This window comes from Anguilla rostrata, unplaced genomic scaffold, assembly GCF_018555375.3.
Source record: "Anguilla rostrata isolate EN2019 unplaced genomic scaffold, ASM1855537v3 scaf0826, whole genome shotgun sequence".
Classification (NCBI taxonomy): domain Eukaryota; kingdom Metazoa; phylum Chordata; class Actinopteri; order Anguilliformes; family Anguillidae; genus Anguilla; species Anguilla rostrata.
In genome coordinates, this window is record NW_026986228.1 from 1 (window position 1) to 5,221 (window position 5,221).

The window sequence follows — 5,221 nt, forward strand, 5'->3', positions numbered from 1 at the left end:
ATTTCCACTGTCATCGTTTTGGATCCTAAAAAAGAATCCAATCGTTCTGCGAGCCAAAGAGGGCCAGAGGGCCACTTTTTATAAACTTTAATTAACGTGATTACATATTCAATCTGATCGTCTGAAAGTCAAATCAACCTCAAATATTGAAATAGAAAAAGTATATATCATACCTGTTTTAAGGGGGAACGTTTCTCTGAACTCTCCTTGTCTAAACGACTTAAATCCGGTGAGCAGGGAATTCTGTGAATAAATCATGAGACACAACGCAGTTAAACTCGTTTACTATAGCTCTAACTCACAGCACAAGGGGACAGTGCGTCCAGTTAAACTCATCCTCTCACTGCAGCTCTAACTCACAACACATGGAGACAGAGCTTCCAGTTAAACTCATCCTCTTACTGCAGCTCTAACTCACTGCACATGGAGACAGAGCTTCCAGTTAAACTCATCCTCTTACTGCAGCTCTAACTCACAGCACAAGGAGACAGAGCTTCCAGTTAAACTCATCCACTTGGTGCAGGTCTAATGCAATATGAACGTGTTTCATTACCTTTGATCACCTGTGAACTCTCCACTGAAGTACATTGGATGATGCATTGAATGGTGACTCTTCATAGACAGACAGCTGGGTACAGGTGACCCAGCCCAACCTACCTGGACCCTGTGAACAAAACATGGAGACAAAGATTTCAGTGAGACTCATCCTCTTACTGCAGCTCTAACTCACAGCACATGGAGACAGAGCATCCAGTTAAACTCATCATCATACTGCAGCTCTAACTCAAAGCACATGGAGACAGAGCTTCCAGTTAAACTCATCCTCTTACTGTAGCACTAACTCACAGCACATGGAGACAGGGCTTCAAGTTAAACTTGTCCTCTTGCTGCAGGTCTAACTCACAGCACAAGGAGACAGAGCTTCCAGTGAAACTCATCCTCTTATTGCAGTTCTAACTCACAGTACATGGAGAAAGAGCTTCCAGTTAAACTCATCCTCTTACTGTAGCACTAACTCACAGCACATGGAGACAGAGCTTCCAGTTAAACTTGTCTTCTTACTGCAGCTCTAATTCACAGCACAAGGAGACAGAGCTTCCAGTGAAACTCATCCTCTTATTGCAGCTCTAACTCACAGCACATGGAGACAGAGCTTCCAGTTAAACTCATCCTCTTACTGCAGGTCTAACTCACAGCACAAGGAGACAGAGCTTCCAGTTAAACTCATCCTCTTACTGCAGGTCTAACTCACAGCACAAGGAGACAGAGCTTCCAGTTAAACTCATCCTCTTGCTGCAGGTCTAATGCAATATGAACGTGTTTCATTACCTTTGATCACCTGTGAACTCTCCATTGAAGTACATTGGATGATGCATTAAATGGTCACTCTTCATAGGCAGACAGCTGGGTACAGGTGACCCTGCCCAACCTACCTGGACCCTGTGAACAAACATGGAGACAAAGATTTCAGTGAAACGCATCCTCTTACTGCGGCTTTAACTCACAGCACATGGAGACAGAGCTTCCAGTTAAACTAATCCTCTTACTGCAGCACTAACTCACAGCACATGGAGACAGAGCTTCCAGTTAAACTCATCCTCTTACTGCAGCTCTAACTCACAGCACAAGGAGACAGAGCTTCCAGTTAAACTCATCCACTTGCTGCAGGTCTAATGCAATATGAACGTGTTTCATTACCTTTGATCACCTGTGAACTCTCCACTGAAGTACATTGGATGATGCATTGAATGGTCACTCTTCATAGACAGACAGCTGGGTACAGGTGACCCAGCCCAACCTACCTGGACCCTGTGAACAAAACATGGAGACAAAGCTTCCAGTTAAACTTATCCTCTTACTGCAGCTCTAACTCACAGCACATGGAGACAGAGCTTCCAGTTAAACTCATCCTCTTACTGCAGCTCTAACTCACAGCACGTGGAGACAGAGCTTCCAGTTAAACTCATCCTCTTACTGCAGGCTCTAACTCACAGCACATGGAGACAGAGCTTCCAGTTAAACTCATCCTCTAACTGAAGCTCTAATTCACAGCACAAGTAGACAGAGCTCCCAGTTAAACTCATCCTCTTACTGCAGCTCTAACTCACAGCAAACTTTGACAGAGCTTCCAGTTAAACTCATCCTCTTACTGCAGCTCTAACTCACAGCACGTGGAGACAGAGCTTCCAGTTAAAGTCATCCTCCTACTGTAGCCCTAACTCACAGCACAAGGAGACAGAGCTTCCAGTTAAACTCATCCACTTTCTGCAGGTCTAAAGCAATATGAACACGTGTCATTACCTTTGATCACCTGTGAACTCTCCACTGAAGTACATTGGATGATGCATTGAATGGTCACTTTTCATAGGCGGACAGCTGGGTACAGGTGACGCAGCCCAACCTACCTGGACCCTGTGAACAAAACATGGAGACAAAGATTTCAGTGAAACTCATCCTCTTACTGCAGCTCTAACTAACAGAATATGGAGACAGAGCTTCCAGTTAAACTCATCGTGTTACTGCAGCTCTAACTCAGCAGCTATAACTTTTTGCTGGCATCGCCCGACAACAGCCAATCAGAGTTTCAGGCTTCCTATTTCTCCAACCGATATGATACCATTTCGCAAATTATTATCCCGCTCAGTTAGAAAAAATGGACGAACAACTTATCATTATGGTACAATTACACCCGGTGTTATACAACGTTTAAAAAAAAAGAGTACAGGGATAAGCATCTGAAAATGACACTTGGACGGCAGTTTCAACTTGCTAACTAGCTAGCTTGTCAGTGAGATAGAGATCGCTAGCTAGGCGGCTATCTAGTGAGAGAGATATGGAGAGATTGCTAGCCAGCTAGTGAGAGGGATAGAGAGGTCGCTAGCTAGGTGGCTAACCAGTGAGAGAGATATAGAGAGATATACGGCTAACGAGATGGCAATAACAAATATTTATCAGTGTCTGACATAACTATAGAAATAAAAGGAGATGATGTGTGGCCATATGGGAAACATGCGTCTTTTGTTACGCCTTCATTTCTCTTCAAAAATATGTAGTTGCACAAAACCCCTAAGAGGATACAACGGGAAGCTCCAGCCCCTCCCTCAGCCTGGTAAACTTGAGCAACCCATCAACCCAGTTTCTCACTGTGTGAACGCAGGGTAACTCACAGCACAAGGAAACAGAGTTTCCAGTTAAACTCGTCCTCTTACTGCAGCTCTAACTCACAGCACATGGAGACAGATCTTTCAGTTAAACTCATCCTTTTACTGCAACTCTAACTCACAGGACATGGAGACAGAGCTTCCAGTTAAACTCATCCTCTTACTGCAGCTCTAACTCACAGCACATGGAGACAGAGCTTCCAGTTAAACTCATCCTCTAACTGTAGCTCTAACTCACAGCACATGGAGACAGAGCTTCCAGTTAAACTCATCCTCTTACTGCAGCTCTCACTCACAGGACATGGAGACAGAGCTTCCAGTTAAACTCATCCTCTTCCTGCAGGTCTAATTCAATACGAACGTGTTTCATTACCTTTGATCACCTGTGAACTCTCTTTTCAAGTCCATTCGATGACCCATTGATTGATCACTCTTCATAGACAGACAGCTGGGTACAGGTGACCCTGCCCTCTCTACCCGAACCCTGTGAACAAAACATCGAGACAGAGCTTCCAGTTAAACTCATCCTCTTACTGCAGCTCTAACTCACAGCACATGGAGACAGAGCTTCCAGTTAAAATCATCCTCTTACTGCAGCTCTAATTCACAGCACATGGAGACAGAGCTTCCAGTTAAACTCATCCTCTTACTGCAGCTCTCACTCACAGGACATGGAGACAGAGCATCCAGTTAAACTCATCCTCTTCCTGCAGGTCTAATTCAATACGAACGTGTTTCATTACCTTTGATCACCTGTGAACTCTCTTTTCAAGTCCATTCGATGACCCATTGATTGATCACTCTTCATAGACAGACAGCTGGGTACAGGTGACCCTGCCCTCTCTACCCGAACCCTGTGAACAAAACATCGAGACAGAGCTTCCAGTTAAACTCATACTCTTACTGCAGCTCTAACTCACAGCACATGGAGACAGAGCTTCCAGTTAAACTCATCCTCTTACTGCAGCTCTAACTCACAGCACATGGAGACAGAGCTTCCAGTTAAACTCATCCTCTTACTACAGCTCTAACTCACAGCACATAGAGACAGAGCTTCCAGTTAAACTCATCCTCTTACTGCAGCTCTAACTCACAGCACATGGAGACAGAGCTTCCAGTTAAACTCATCCTCTTACTGCAGCTCTAACTCACAGCACATGGAGACAGAGCTTCCAGTTAAAATCATCCTCTTACTGCAGCTCTAACTCACAGCACATGGAGACAGAGCTTCCAGTTAAACTCATCCTCTTGCTGCAGGTCTAATTCAATACGAACGTGTTTTATTACCTTTGATCACCTGTGAACTCTCTTTTCAAGTCCATTCGATGACCCATTGATTGATCACTCTTCATAGACAGACAGCTGGGTACAGGTGACCCTGCCCTCTCTACCCGAACCCTGTGAACAAAACACAGAGACAGAGCTTCCAGTTAAACTCATCCTCTTACTGCAGCTCTAACTCACAGCACATGGAGACAGAGCTTCCAGTTAAACTCATCCTCTTACTGCAGCTCTAACTCACAGCACATAGAGACAGAGCTTCCAGTTAAACTCATCCTCTTACTGCAGCTCTAACTCACAGCACATGGAGACAGAGCTTCCAGTTAAAATCATCCTCTTGCTGCAGGTCTAACTCACCGAACATGGAGACAGAACTTCCAGTTAAACTCATCCTCTTAATGCAGCTCTAACTCACAGCACATGGAAACAGAGCTTCCAGTTAAACTCATCCTCTTACTACAGCTCTAAAACACAGCACATGGATACAGAGCAACCAGTTAAACTCATACTCTTACTGCAGCTCTAACTCACAGCACATGGAGACAGAGCTTCCAGTTAAACTCATCCTCTTACTGCAGCTCTAACTCACAGCACATGGAGACAGAGCTTCCAGTTAAACTCATCCTCTAACTGCAGCTCTAACTCACAGCACATGGAGACAGAGCTTCCAGTTAAACTCATCCTCTTACTGCAGCTCTCACTCACAGGACATGGAGACAGAGCTTCCAGTTAAACTCATCCTCTAACTGCAGCTCTAACTCACAGCACATGGAGACAGA

At 44.7% G+C, this 5,221-nt stretch overlaps 1 long non-coding RNA gene across 3 annotated transcripts; it reads right to left on the reverse strand.

Moving 5' to 3' along the window:
* Positions 1 to 163: 163 nt before the first annotated feature.
* Positions 164 to 4,587, reverse strand: LOC135246729 (uncharacterized). 3 transcript variants are annotated; one of them, XR_010327876.1, is made up of 8 exons: positions 4,449 to 4,587; positions 3,905 to 4,015; positions 3,535 to 3,645; positions 2,302 to 2,412; positions 1,699 to 1,809; positions 1,330 to 1,440; positions 554 to 664; positions 164 to 243 (listed from the first exon to the last, which is right to left on the reverse strand). It is a non-coding gene; the product is annotated as an uncharacterized LOC135246729 (long non-coding RNA). The 3 variants fall into 3 exon arrangements; XR_010327878.1 differs by lacking the exon at positions 2,302 to 2,412; XR_010327877.1 differs by lacking the exon at positions 1,330 to 1,440.
* Between the last annotated feature and the right edge of the window lie 634 nt (positions 4,588 to 5,221).